This window comes from Pleurodeles waltl, chromosome 5 (assembly GCF_031143425.1).
Source record: "Pleurodeles waltl isolate 20211129_DDA chromosome 5, aPleWal1.hap1.20221129, whole genome shotgun sequence".
In the NCBI taxonomy this organism is placed as follows: Eukaryota; Metazoa; Chordata; class Amphibia; order Caudata; family Salamandridae; genus Pleurodeles; species Pleurodeles waltl.
Window position 1 is genome coordinate 1,789,642,763 of NC_090444.1, and position 15,815 is coordinate 1,789,658,577.

General features: G+C 42.0%; 1 protein-coding gene across 4 annotated transcripts in view; it reads left to right on the forward strand.

Annotated features, from left to right (window-relative positions):
• The window catches only part of LRFN2 (leucine rich repeat and fibronectin type III domain containing 2), a 1,534,746-nt gene that overhangs the window by 429,429 nt on the left and 1,089,502 nt on the right, over positions 1-15,815 (forward strand). For 2 of the 4 annotated variants that reach the window (XM_069236233.1, XM_069236234.1), the window contains one exon: positions 7,379-7,417. The exons of the other annotated variants lie outside the window; for them this stretch is intronic. The gene's annotated coding sequence lies outside the window, so the exon portion shown is untranslated. The remainder of the gene's footprint in view (positions 1-7,378; positions 7,418-15,815) is intronic. 4 annotated transcript variants of the gene reach the window in all.

A 15,815-nucleotide genomic window follows, 5' to 3' on the forward strand; every position in this document is an offset into this window, starting at 1 on the left:
CTACTGTACGTAGCACAACAAATGTGTACAGGAAAATGTGATCTGAGGTATTAAGGGTTATACGTCCACCGGCTTGTGAAGGCCATAGTTGGGCAGTTAACCCAGCAGGCTCTTTATGGGGATGAACTCTTGGCCCTAGATCAGCGGGTCAACTGGAATTAATTAGAGAGTCTCTGTCTGAAGACACCATTGATGCTGCCTAAAAATGCAATGTAGCAGGCAGTGAGGTCAAAGTTAAATGTTGTATCCTGGACTGTCATTGATAGATTGCTTGCCTTGCATTTTGTACATGGCCTTAGATATGATAGCCCCATGGATAAATTATCATTAATAATGATCCAAGATATAGTGCTGCCTGAAAGCAAATCTCCTTTAAATTTTATAACAACAGTGGGGTAAATTAGTATGGCATTTGGTGTAACAGATGCTGATGACCAAATGGACCCAGGTTAAGAGAGCTCTACTGGAGAGAGTTAAAGCTTATGCTTTAGCCAGTAATGAACAATACCTCCCTACAAAAAAACTATCTTGGTCAGTTCTTAGAATATGTTGAAGTGGGTGTGTCGTTCCCTTACATGGGACAGCTCCCAGATAAATGATTAAGGAACATTATCTTACACTTCTGGATTGGCATAGACTCAGGATGAAGGATTTGTGGTTTTAAAAAAAGGATGCTGGACAACAATGGCCACTGTCTTTGTACTTTGCAAATGAAATATTCTGTAACACATCTATTGTTTGATTGCCCATTATTTTGGGATGAAAGGAAAAAACTCTGAGCCTTTACCTTGTGAGGAATGGAATGAGATCCCATCAGGATGTGCTGGCTACCATGTTGGAAAGGGGCAATTAGATTGTGTTATTGGCATTACTAAGTAAATTTTGCATACTCAAAAAAGAGAATTTTTTATTGCATTGGTTAAAATGCATTATTTTAAATGTATTGAGTGTTTTATGATACCATGAATTTGAGTATTTTAATAATAATAGTTTACATTTAATAATTTACAATAGGAATGTTTTAAAGTTGTAACTGAGGTGTCCCAGTGACGCTACGAAAATATCTTCATTATGTTTATAAAAAAGTGGAAGGGTTTTTAAGTGATGAATTTGTATGACTGGTAATTAATGAAACTGTCTATTGTATTGTGTAATTGTTTGTATTTATATATGTCTTGGAAATAAATAAATATTTATTATTAATAATAATAATAAAGATAATAATAATAATAAAATGAATTAGTGATCTGTGGTCTCCACAAGTATGTTGTAGAACAGTTAAAGCTGTTTCCTGCTCCAAAACTGAGACTCTTTTAGTGTCTTCTTTAAATCCATGGAAGTAACAGTAATAGGTACATCATTTTGCACTTAACCACCCCTAAACCATGAGCATCAGCATGAATGGTCCATAAGCTACAACAATGTACATCAAACATTTGTAATGCCGTTCCTCCACCACCATTTGCATGACAGTACTGAATATGGATTCCCCCTACCATGGAACATCTACACTCACTCTTCAAAAGATTACATCTGTTCCTTCATAAAACCTTTAAAATACTTTTCGCATAATACTTCACTAAAGATATAACCACAATTTCCCTTCATACAGTCTCCATTGCCAACTTTATCTTTGGTTTATCCCATCACTGCTATTGACATAGTGCAAACAAGACACACACCTGACCTTCATTTAGGACTTCTACCCTCCAAATGTCAAACTTTTGCACCACCTTGTGCACTCTTTCATTGTGCTCCTTCTGAAAATAGATGACAGTCTTTCCCATCAAAAATCTTCACCATTACCCACTGCAACATCTGTGAGGTGAATGCCTGTGCAAACAGCATGTGTCTGAAGTAGCAGTATCCCAAAGAATGTTGAATGTTGGGATGAATGGGCAAATCTAAGGTGGTATGCAGTTGATTAGTCTAAAGTGCTGAAGAAACAGTTTCCCTATAGTCATATTGACATTTTATTTAAAAAAAGAAGCCTCTCTATCCAGAACTTGCAATTTAGTCTCTCAAGGATGTCCAAATAAATATTGAAAGTTATCCAACTTAGGCACCCTGACCATGGAGGCCAACACTCTCAATGTTTTCACTCGCTCGAATCCCCTTTATCTTTCCTTTTAAATTAATTGGCCATTTTTTTACTGTGTTTACCTTCGACTCTGAACTCCTTCCTAAAATAATTTTATGCCAAAAACCTTGCAAACATTCTAAGGTCTCAGTGCACACTGAGCGGCCTGTTTCTTTTCCTCCAAATTCTGCAACACATGTTCTTCTCCCAGTACTGTGGTCGTACTACCTGTGAGACAGATTTTGCAAGGACCTTATTATAAATACATTGTGATTTAATGTAGTTATTTCCCTCTTTCTCTTTGATATGTGTTTCCTGAGGTCAAACTGTTAATGCATTTGATTCTTGCCTTGGTTTAGTACATGTTCTTGTTCAATGTATTCTAAAGTTCATTTTAATTCTAGGATCGTACTTTTAGGTTTCCTTTGTCTTTTGGCTACTTTTACGTTTATATGCATGCTAAAATATAAGGTGTCAAACACACAAAATGTTATGGGAGAAATGTTTGTAAATAGGTTAAACCACTGACAACCCAATGTTTATGTCCACTGTGCAACTCTAGACAGAGGCCTACCTTATGCAAATCAACTACGATTCTGGTAATAGTCTGTTAGACTTTTCATCCTTGGCTTTGTCTCCCTTAACATTTTGCCTCTGTTCCCCAGGTTGTTGATGTGTGCTGTACTCAGATTTTGCTGTTTTTGTTCTCTTGGCACTTTACCACTGCTAACCAGTGCTAAAGTGCAAGTGCTCCTTTACAAAATGAGTATGTAATTGGCTTATTGTAAAGATGAGTCTTCAACGAAGTTTAGTTCCACCTTTCTTTTATTTCACATCCAATGTACAGCATCTCCAGCACAGCCATGAGCAGTATCCCTGGCACAGCTCCCAGCTTCTTCTCTCCTCCAACTCTCTCTCCCCCCAGCTCCCTAGTTCCATTCTAGAATACCATCTTCTCCTAAAATTCTAGTATTACCTACTACATCATCTCTACACTTCTCCCCCTTATACAATATACCACACCTAACAAAATAAAGAAAAGCATAAATAAGATTATATACATAGAAATAAGACAATAACATTGACACAAGCTACAATAAAAGTTCTATGAATAACTAAGAAACTTTGCATTTTAACAACTTAATGATGAACTTTACACACACTTCCCATACTCCAGGAAGAACCATCCTCTAAAACTACCACATTTCTTTTGACCTCCTTCACACGTTGAGGAGTGGAGTACTTGCTGTCCCCCTTCACAACTATTCCACTTCTCCTTGTCACTACCCAATTTCCCTTATTTATGTGGCCATATTTTACACACATTCTTTTGTTATATTGTTGGATACTTTTCCTTTGCATCTCCTCTACTCTCTTTACCATTGCTTCCCTGGGCACTCTTACATTCCTTTTAGTCTTTAACCACACCGGGCATTCTTTCACACCAGGCATTCTCCCCTTCAGAGACACAAACGGTGCCACCACAGTGACTGAATGTGGAGTTGTGCGATATGTCCACATCATTTTACATAATTCACTTTTCCAAGAGAGATGATTAGCCAAGGACAACTGAATACTATCCATTATCAGTCTGTTAACCCTTTCAACCAAACCATTGGCCTGTGGCCGAAATAGAGCAACTCTTTCATGATTAATACTCATTCTCTGTAAATATTCCACCATTCTACGTGACACAAACTGTACCCCATTGTCAGATACAATAGTTTTCGGAATTCCCTCTTCTAAAAAAACTTCTTCAAAGAATTCTATGACTCTTGTAGTATCCACCTGGTCAACAATTTTGATTACAAACCACTTTGAATGGTAGTCAACAAGTACAATAATGAACTTGCTCCTAGCACCCAACTTAAAGACAGGACCAATTAAATCTACAGCTAGTTTTTCCCAAGGTCTTTTTGTAAAAGTCATGGGAGCTAGAGGTGCTTGCCTTAAAATCTTAGTTTTGTCACTATTACCACAAGGCACACAATGTTTCACTGTCTCTTCTACTTGTTTATCTATCCCTGGCCACCAGAACAATTGTCTTATTTTCCTTTTCATCACACCTCGTCCTAAATGTCCCTGGTGTGTTATGTCAATAATGTGCTTTCTAACCCCCTCTGGTGGTACAATTTGACTCTTCCTATACAACCTACCCTCCAATATACTCAGTTGATCCTTGATCCTAAAGTAAGAAGACACATCACCATCATGTTCATCCTCATTTGTCCACCTGTTAATTATTTTACTTTCCACTTTATTCATAACCAAATCGCTCGCTTTAGCATTAGCCCATTCACTTTCGCTCAAGGCCAGTTCACCCAAGATAGTTCCCACAAAATTCTCAACTACCTTACTTCCGATTTCATCCACTTCCACAGGCATTCTTGATAAGCAATCCGCCACCACATTCCTCTTACATTTTACAAACTCCACTTCAAAATTATATTCCATTATATATAATAACCATCTTGAAATTCGCGGTGTTACATTCCCCTTTAAACCACGCCCCCCTTTAAAAATATAAATCAAGGGCTTATGGTCCGTCTTCAATTTAAAAGGCACTCCCCACAAGTAAAACTTGAAATGATTGATTCCCCAGCAACAAGCCAAGGCCTCCCTCTCTATTACAGAATACGATAATTCTGCACCCTGCAAACGTCTGGAAGCAAAACCTACAACATACTCATCACCGTCCTTTACCTGCGTTAAGACCGCTCCCACTCCTACATTGCTCGCATCCGAAGTTACATACGTCTTTGCTGTTACATCAAAGACGCCTAGAGTAGGAGCACTCAAAATATATTTTTTCACATCCTGAAACTCACATCTGCAGTCCTCACACCACTCATATGTTACTCCTTTCTTCATCAATCTCCTTAAAGGTTCTACTATCTCCGTGAAGTTCCTTATGAATTTGGCACAATACTCAGCAAGACCCAAAAAAGATCTCAATTCATCCTTATTAGTTGGTTCAGGTGCTTTCTCAATTGCAGCCACAATACTTTTCTTAGGTCTAATACCATCTCCACTAATAGAGTGTCCCAGATAAGTTACTTCAGATTTTCCAATGTGGCACTTCTCTTCCTTAATGGTTAAGCCTCTCTTCTCCAATCTGGACATCACTTCCTCAAATAAGTGGTTATGCTCTCTTTCATCATTACCCACAATTAAAATGTCATCCTGAAAGCATAACACTTTTTCCAAATCCCCAAAAATCTCCTTCATCAGTCTTTGGAAAACAGCTGAGGCAGAGGCTAATCCAAAAGGCATCCTCTTATAGCGAAAGGCCCGCAGAGGCGTGACAAAGGATGTCAAGTGCCTAGAGTCTTCATGTAAATTAATCTGATGATATGCTGAAGACATATCCAACACACTAAAAATGCACCCTTTACCTTTTACAGACAACATCTGGGAAATATTTGGCAACGGTTGTCTGTCCACCCAAATATTTTTGTTAAAATCTCTAAGGTCGATGCACAGACGAATCCTCCCCTCTTCCTTGGGTGCCACCACAATTGGAGCAAACCATTCTGAAGACTCGATAGGTTCAATGATGCCACCCTGCAACAATCTATCCAATTCACTTTTTAAAGGGTCTTTCATCAAGTTAGGTATGCCACGTACTTTATGAATAACCGGTTTCGCACCTTTCTTTAATACAATTTTATGAGAAAATCCTCTCAAGACGCCCAATCTCGGAGAAAAAACTTGTGGATCCTTTTGAATCAAAGGATGACGAGAGTTTCCATTAACTTCACAAATTTTCCCTTTTTCCATTAACATCACAGGCTCTTTGGCATTGGGATTCAGGACTATCCCCAAATCTTTCTGGTGACGCCAACCCAATAGATTGGTACCAAAGTCTGTGATATATATTCTTCCTTTCACTGCTCTTCCTTTGAAAACAATCGTCATCCAAATCATACCTATCATCACTATTCTTTTCCCTGCATACCCCATAGCTTTTATATCGGGTTCCAGCATTTCCTCCTCTCCCACATTATTCCACAATTCCCCATAAGTTTTTCTCGCAATGAGGGTAAACAGACTCCCAGAATCTACCAACAATTTAACTGGTATGTCATTCAATAACACTTGAGCATGAGGTTTCTCTAAAACACTTGTACTTTCCAGATCAACATTGTGTATCAAATTTTTTTCACTTGCAGTTATAACCATAGACGCTGAATCAATGAAATTTCCTTCCACTGTTAATATTATTTCTTCCAAATTTCCACATGCGTCCTGTATTTTTTGAATTGCACGTCCGCCACCTTCGTTGTTTTTGAATTTACAGACTTTGGCAAAATGCCCTCTTTTTCCACAATTGCGACATATAGCGGTTTTTGCGGCACACATTTTGCTTGATGCAATGTGCCCAGGTGCTCCACATCTATAACATTTCACTTCCCTTGCATCAAATCTTCCTCGATTCAGGTCCTCCCAATTCCTTGTCAATTTTTTCTTCACTTCCTCAACTGGGAGTTTGCTCTTATCTCTTACTTCATTAACAATATTCTGCTTTCCATCTTTATTTGAACCATCCATTTCCAGTAGCCATACAGCCGTGTGCTCCATAGTTTTAGCAATTTGTATAGCCTCATCCAAATTAGAATCTTTCATTAGTAATTTCTCCCTTATCTTTTTGTTGTAGGCACACCTTACAATCTGGTCTCTTATCAAAGAATCAGATAACTGTTCGAAGCGGCAAGACAATGCAAGACCACGTAAGGTTGCTACATATGATGCTACATCTTCATCAGCATTCTGCATCCTTGAAAAGAATTTATAACGTTCTAAAACTAAGTTAGTTTTAGGTGTAAACTGCAAATCTAGCGTTTGTAAGGACATTTCGAATAGATTGGAAGGCTGACCATCGCCCATACCTAAGGAAACCTCAGGTAGGTCCTCATAGATCCTTCTTCCCTCTATGCCTAAATGATGAAGAAGAATTGCATGCCTTCTGATTGGACTGTAACGATCACCTCCAATTGCTAGCAGGTAGGTAGAAAACATCTTTTTCCACTGTTTCCATGGAATGGATGGCTCTCCAGGGTTTGGCAAAAAGGGTGGTGGTGAAGACATATTTTGATCACCCATAATTTGTTTAGATCGATAAATATTGTAAATATTCATCAATTATATTAATAATTTCAATCTATACACTTTTTTATATGCATAACTCATAACATTTTTCACTTTTTTTTTTAGTCTTTTCTTAAAGCAATATAGAACCTATGTAAAGTCTTTCTTCAATTTCTTCTAGTAAGTCCCTTTTCAATTTCAATTTTCCAGATGAAGGTTAAGTGAAAGACAGAGACGTTAGGTGTACACGTGAGTTCATTTCTTTTATTTGTTTAATCATCCGTATTTTATCTGTGCAGGTTTTCCACTTGCATTAATCGTGCTCGCGGTATGTTTGTATCCAAAATGCCGACTGCGAGCACTACACAGCTTTCTTTCACAAGCTGTGTGTGCACGTCGCTAAGGAAACGCCGACAGCAGCACGTGCAGTGCTCGCGGTGTGTCTGTTTGTGAAAATGCTGACCGCGAGCACTGCCGCGAGCGCCACACCGACCGCTGTGTGCATACGCTGCCAGAGAAGCGCTGGCAGGAGCACGCGCTTGCTTCGGTTGAAGATTTAAATATATACACACAACCCTATACAGGCGCGCGGGCGTAGACCGTTCAAAAGAATTGTTAATTACCCTTATAGAGCCGCCCAGCCTCACCTCTAATAATCGCTTCAGTTTTCTCACAAGGTCCGTCAAATGCTTTCCTCCCATAAAACCATTTGGCTTCAAGAATAAACCGTCGGGTTTCAAATAATAATTTTTTCTTGCTCACCAGTTCAGAAAAAATCAATGTTTGAAGTTTCCATAAGTAGTCTCTTTTTCCTTCCTTCTTGTTCCGTATTTTTCTTTTTGAATTTATAGGTTAACTCTCTGAATTTGTTTCCAGGAGTGGAGATGCTCTATTTAATTACAATCCGTCTCCTGCACGGCGTGACTCTCGTCGCCAATGCAAAGATGAGTCTTCAACAAAGTTTAGTTCCACCTTTCTTTTATTTCACATCCAATGTACAGCATCTCCAGCACAGCCATGAGCAGTATCCCTGACACAGCTCCCAGCTTCTTCTCTCCTCCAACTCTATCTCCCCCCAGCTCCCTAGTTCCATTCTAGAATACCATCTTCTCCTAAAGTTCTAGTATTACCTACTACATCATCTCTACACTTATCCATGATTACCATAATTTGTTTACTAGTAAGTCCCTAGTAAAGTGCACTAGAGGTGCCAGGGCCTGTAAATCAAATCCTACTAGTGGGCCTGCAGCACTGGTTGTGCCACCCACATAAGTAGCTCTGTAATCATGTCTCAGACTTGCCACTGCAGTGTCTGTGTGTACAGATTTAACTGTTAATTCGACTTGGCAAGTGTACCCACTTGCCAGGACTAAACCTTCCCCTTTCTTACATGTCAGACACACCTAAGGTAGGCCCTAGGTAGCCCCAAGGACAGGGTGCAGTGTATGGTCAAGGTAGGACATATAGTGATGTGTTTTATATATCCTGACAGTGAAATATGCTAAATTTGATTTTCACTGTTGCAAGGCCTGTCCCTCTCATAGGTTAATATAGGGGCTACCTTTAAATCTGATTAAAGTGTAGATTCCCTTTGGGTGCGGATGGACATGTGGAGTTTGGGGTCTCTGAGCTCACAATTTAAAAATACACCTTTTAGTAAAGTTGATTTTAAGATTGTGTATTTGAAAATGCCACTTTTAGAAAGTGAGCATTTTCTTGCTTTTACCATTTCTGTGACTCTGCCTGGTTGTGGATTACCTGTCTGGGTCAGTTTGACAGTTGGGCTGGTTGCACCTCACACTAGACAGTGACACAAAGGGAGCTGGGGTGTAGCCTGCATATCCTGATGAGCCATCTGTGCTAGGAGGGAGGGGAAAAGTGGTCACTCACACCTGAAAGGGCTGTGCCTGCCCTCACACAATGCAGTCTCCAACACCCTGGTGAGTGTCTGGAGCCTGGCCTGGGCAAGGCAGGATTTCACATTCACAAGAGACTTTGCTTTGAAGTAGGCCTACTTCAAAGGAGAAATTGGCTATAAGAAGGGCACCCAAAACCACAGACCTTAGAACACTTCTGGAAACAAGACGAACCTCAGCCTGGAGAAGAGCTGAAGAGCTGAGGAAGAAGAGCTGCCCTGCCTGTGACTGTGCTTTGTGGAGCTATCCTGCAGTTCCTGCTTCTGCCAGAGTAAGAGGGCAAAGACTGGACTTTGTGTGCCTTCCATCTTGTGAAGAAATCTCCAAGGGCTTGATTTAGAACTTGCCTCCTGTTGTTTGAAGTCTCAGTGACAGCAAAGACTTCTCTCTGCCAGCACCTGGAGTCTCTGGAGAGACTCCTGCTCTGACAAGTGGTGCCCTATCCAGTCCCTAGGCCCTTGAAAGGAAAGCTGGTGAAAATACAATGAAATCGATGTCGGATGAATTCAGACCGACGCCGCTGCTGAATCCGGTGACACCGCCTGCACCTGACTCCATGATCTTCGCTGGCACAGGACGACCTTCGCAGGCCCGACATCGCTGTAGTCCCGCCGAAGTTCGTGACTCCGTGGAAGTCGCTGCGCCACGTTGTGACCGAAGCCGCTCAAAGTGCTCGGATTCAACGTTTCGCACAGACGCCGCGATCCCCGACTTCGCTCATCGGCTCGTTTTCATTTTTTCACCAAGGTACTGTACCTGGAGTCTACGCGACTTCGTGTCCAGCGCCGCTGGTGTCGGATTGTTGGGAACGACTCCGTTAAGACACTGTGTTAACACCTCATCGAAGCATTTTGTGTTTCTAAGTGCTATTTTTTTGTTGAATCTTTAAAAATTCATAACTTGACTTGTGTATGTCGGATTTTTGTCGTTTTGGTCTTGTTTTGTTTAGATAAATATTTCCTATTGTTCTAAACTGGTGTTGTGTCATTTTGTAGTATTTTCATTAACCTCTTAGCTGCTGGGCCTTTCCCCCCCTCCCCCAGTGCTGAGCCCTTTTTTGGCTATTTGGGGTAGTTCGCGCTTAGGCCTTCATAACTTTTTGTCCACATAAGCTATCCACGCCAAATTTGCGTCCTTTTTTTCCAACATCCTAGGGATTCTAATGGTACCCAGAGTTTGTGGTTTCCCCTGGAGGAGACCAAGAAAATAGCCAAAATACAGTGAAAATTTCGTTTTTTCCAAAAAAATGGGAAAAAAGGGCTGCCGAAGAAGGCTTGTGGTTTTTTCCCTGAAAATGCCATCAACAAAGGGTTTCTGGTGCTGAAATCACTATCTTCCCACCTTTCAGGAACGGGCAGACTTGAATCAGAAAACCACATTTTTCAACAGAAATTTGGCATTTTACTGGGACATACCCCATTTTTACTATTTTTGGTGCTTTCAGCCTCCTTCCAGTTAGTGACAGGAATGGGTGTAAAACCAATGCTGGATCCCGGAAAGCTAAACATTTCTGAAAACTAGACAAAATTCTGAATTCAGCAAGGGGTCATTTGTGTAGATCCTACAAGGTTTTCCTACAAAAAATAACAGCTGAAATAAAAAAATATTGAAATTGAGCTGAAAACAACATCCATTTTTCTTTATGTTTTACTCTGTAACTTTTTCCTGCGATGTCAGATTTCTGAAAGCAATATACCGTTTTGTCTGCTGGACTCTTCTGGTCGCGGGGATATAAAAGGCTTGTAGGTTCATCAAGAACCCTAGGTACCCAGAGCCAATAAATGAGCTGCACCCTGCAGTTGGTTTTCATTCTATACTGGGTATACAGCAATTCATTTGCTGAAATATGAAGAGTGAAAAATAGGTATCAAGAAAACCTTTGCATTTCCAAAATGGACTCAAGATAAGGTTCTGAGGAGCAGTGGTTATTTGCACATCTCTGAATTCCGGGGTGCCCATACTAGCATGTGAATTGCAGGGCATTTCTCAAATAGACGTCTTTTTTACACACTCTCTTATATTTGGAAGGAAAAAATGTAGAGAAAGATAAGGGGCAATAACACTTGTTTTGCTATTCTATGTTCCCCCAAGTCTCCCGATAAAAATGATACCTCACTTGTGTGGGTAGGCCTAGCGCCCGCGACAGGAAATACCCCAAAACACAACGTGGACACATCACATTTTTTGACAGAATACAGAACTGTTTTTTGCAAAGTGCCTACCTGTAGATTTTGGCCTCTAACTCAGCCGGCACATTGGGAAACCTACCAAACCTGTGCATTTTTTTAAACTAGAGACCTAGGGGAATCCAAGATGGGGTGACTTGTGGGGCTTTGACCAGGTTCTGTTACCCAGAATCCTTTGCAAACCTAAAAAAGTGGCTAAAAAAACAAGTTTTCCTCACATTTCGGTGACAGAAAGTTCTGGAATCTCATAGGAGCCACAAATTTCCTTCCACCCAGCGTTCCCCCAAGTCTTCCGATAAAAATGATACCTCACTTGTGTGGGTAGGACTAGCGCCCGCGACAGGAAATGCCCCAAAACACAACGTGGACACATCACATTTTTTGACAGAATACAGAGCTGTTTTTTTGCAAAGTGCCTACCTGTAGATTTTGGCCTCTAGCTCAGCCGGCACGTAGGGAAACCTACCAAACCTGTGCATTTGTGAAAACTAGAGACCTAGCGGAATCCAAGATGGGGTGACTTGTGGGGCTCTGACCAGGTTCTGTTACCCAGAATCCTTTGCAAACCTCAAAAAGTGGCTAAAAAAACAAGTTTTCCTCACATTTCGGTGACAGAAAGTTCTGGAATCTGAGAGGAGCCACAAATTTCATTCCACCCAGCGTTCCCCCAAGTCTCCCAATAAAAATGATACCTCACTTGTGTGGGTAGGCCTAGTGCCCGCAACAGGAAATGCCCCAAAACACAACTTGGACACATCCCATTTTTTGACAGAAAACACAGCTGTTTTTTCCAAAGTGCCTGCCTGTACATTTTGGCCTCTAGCTCAGCCGGCACCTAGGCAAACCTACCAAACCTAGGGGAATCCAAGATGGGGTGACTTGTGGGGCTCTGACCAGGTTCTGTTACCCAGAATCCTTTGCAAACCTCAAAACGTGGCTAAAAAAACACGTTTTCCTCTCATTTCGGTGACAGAAAGTTCTGGAATCTGAGAGGAGCCACAAATTTCCTTCCACCCAGCGTTCCCTCAAGTCTCCCGATAAAAATTATACCTCACTTGTGTGGGTAGGCCTAGCGCCCGCCCGCGACAGGAAATGCCCCAAAACACAACGTGGACACATCACATTTTTTGACAGAATACAGAACTGTTTTTTGCAAAGTGCCTACCTGTAGATTTTGGCCTCTAACTCAGCCGGCACATTGGGAAACCTACCAAACCTGTGCATTTTTTAAAACTAGAGACCTAGGGGAATCCAAGATGGGGTGACTTGTGGGGCTTTGACCAGGTTCTGTTACCCAGAATCCTTTGCAAACCTCAAAAAGTGGCTAAAAAAACAAGTTTTCCTCATATTTCGGTGACAGAAAGTTCTGGAATCTGAGAGGAGCCACAAATTTCCTTCCACCCAGCGTTACCCCAAGTCCCCCGATAAAAATGATACCTCACTTGTGTGGGTAGGCCTAGTGCCCGTGACAGGAAATGCCCCAAAACATAACGTGGACACATCCCATTTTTTGACAGAAAACACAGCTGTTTTTTCCAAAGTGCCTACCTGTAGGGAAACCTACAGTTTCAAAAAGTGGCTAAAAAAACAAGTTTTCCTCACATTTCGGTGACAGAAAGTTCTGGAATCTGAGAGGAGCCACAAATTTCATTCCACCCAGCGTTCCCCCAAGTCTCCCAATAAAAATGATACCTCACTTGTGTGGGTAGGCCTAGTGCCCGCGACAGGAAATGCCCCAAAACACAACGTGGACACATCCCATTTTTTGACAGAAAACACAGCTGTTTTTTCCAAAGTGCCTGCCTGTACATTTTGGCCTCTAGCTCAGCCGGCACCTAGGCAAACCTACCAAACCTGTGCATTTTTGAAAACTAGAGACCTAGGGGAATCCAAGATGGGGTGACTTGTGGGGCTCTGAACAGGTTCTGTTACCCAGAATCCTTTGCAAACCTCAAAACGTGGCTAAAAAAACACGTTTTCCTCTCATTTCGGTGACAGAAAGTTCTGGAATCTGAGAGGAGCCACAAATTTCCTTCCACCCTGCGTTCCCCCAAGTCCCCCGATAAAAATGATACCTCACTTGTGTGGGTAGGCCTAGTGCCCGTGACAGGAAATGCCCCAAAACATAACGTGGACACATCCCATTTTTTGACAGAAAACACAGCTGTTTTTTCCAAAGTGCCTACCTGTAGGGAAACCTACAGTTTCAAAAAGTGGCTAAAAAAACAAGTTTTCCTCACATTTCGGTGACAGAAAGTTCTGGAATCTGAGAGGAGCCACACATTTCATTCCACCCAGCGTTCCCCCAAGTCTCCCAATAAAAATGATACCTCACTTGTGTGGGTAGGCCTAGTGCCCGCGACAGGAAATGCCCCAAAACACAACGTGGACACATCCCATTTTTTGACAGAAAACACAGCTGTTTTTTCCAAAGTGCCTGCCTGTACATTTTGGCCTCTAGCTCAGCCGGCACCTAGGCAAACCTACCAAACCTGTGCATTTTTTAAAACTAGAGACCTAGGGGAATCCAAGATGGGGTGACTTGTGGGGCTCTGAACAGGTTCTGTTACCCAGAATCCTTTGCAAACCTCAAAACGTGGCTAAAAAAACACGTTTTCCTCTCATTTCGGTGACAGAAAGTTCTGGAATCTGAGAGGAGCCACAAATTTCCTTCCACCCAGCGTTCCCTCAAGTCTCCCGATAAAAATTATACCTCACTTGTGTGGGTAGGCCTAGCGCCCGCCCGCGACAGGAAATGCCCCAAAACACAACGTGGACATATCACATTTTTTGACAGAATACAGAACTGTTTTTTGCAAAGTGCCTACCTGTAGATTTTGGCCTCTAACTCAGCCGGCACATTGGGAAACCTACCAAACCTGTGCATTTTTTAAAATTAGAGACCTAGGGGAATCCAAGATGGGGTGACTTGTGGGGCTTTGACCAGGTTCTGTTACCCAGAATCCTTTGCAAACCTCAAAAAGTGGCTAAATAAACAAGTTTTCCTCATATTTCGGTGACAGAAAGTTCTGGAATCTGAGAGGAGCCACAAATTTCCTTCCACCCAGCGTTCCCCCAAGTCTCCCGATAAAAATGATACCTCACTTGTGTGGGTAGGCCTAGTGCCCGCGACAGGAAATGCCCCAAAACACAACGTGGACACATCCCATTTTTTGACAGAAAACACAGCTGTTTTTTCCAAAGTGCCTACCTGTAGATTTTGGCCTCTAGCTCAGCCGGCACATAGGGAAACCTACCAAACCTGTGCATTTTTGAAAACTAGAGACCTAGGGGAATCCAAGATGGGGTGACTTGTGGGGCTCTGACCAGGTTCTGTTACCCAGAATCCTTTGCAAACCTCAAAAAGTGGCTAAAAAAACAAGTTTTCCTCACATTTCGGTGACAGAAAGTTCTGGAATCTGAGAGGAGCCACAAATTTCCTTCCACCCAGCGTTCCCCCAAGTCCCCCGATAAAAATGATACCTCACTTGTGTGGGTAGGCCTAGTGCCCGTGACAGGAAATGCCCCAAAACATAACGTGGACACATCCCATTTTTTGACAGAAAACACAGCTGTTTTTTCCAAAGTGCCTACCTGTAGGGAAACCTACAGTTTCAAAAAGTGGCTAAAAAAACAAGTTTTCCTCACATTTCGGTGACAGAAAGTTCTGGAATCTGAGAGGAGCCACAAATTTCATTCCACCCAGCGTTCCCCCAAGTCTCCCAATAAAAATGATACCTCACTTGTGTGGGTAGGCCTAGTGCCCGCGACAGGAAATGCCCCAAAACACAACGTGGACACATCCCATTTTTTGACAGAAAACACAGCTGTTTTTTCCAAAGTGCCTGCCTGTACATTTTGGCCTCTAGCTCAGCCGGCACCTAGGCAAACCTACCAAACCTGTGCATTTTTTAAAACTAGAGACCTAGGGGAATCCAAGATGGGGTGACTTGTGGGGCTCTGAACAGGTTCTGTTACCCAGAATCCTTTGCAAACCTCAAAACGTGGCTAAAAAAACACGTTTTCCTCTCATTTCGGTGACAGAAAGTTCTGGAATCTGAGAGGAGCCACAAATTTCCTTCCACCCAGCGTTCCCTCAAGTCTCCCGATAAAAATTATACCTCACTTGTGTGGGTAGGCCTAGCGCCCGCCCGCGACAGGAAATGCCCCAAAACACAACGTGGACATATCACATTTTTTGACAGAATACAGAACTGTTTTTTGCAAAGTGCCTACCTGTAGATTTTGGCCTCTAACTCAGCCGGCACATTGGGAAACCTACCAAACCTGTGCATTTTTTAAAATTAGAGACCTAGGGGAATCCAAGATGGGGTGACTTGTGGGGCTTTGACCAGGTTCTGTTACCCAGAATCCTTTGCAAACCTCAAAAAGTGGCTAAATAAACAAGTTTTCCTCATATTTCGGTGACAGAAAGTTCTGGAATCTGAGAGGAGCCACAAATTTCCTTCCACCCAGCGTTCCCCCAAGTCTCCCGATAAAAATGATACCTCACTTGTGTGGGTAGGCCTAGTGCCCGCGACAGGA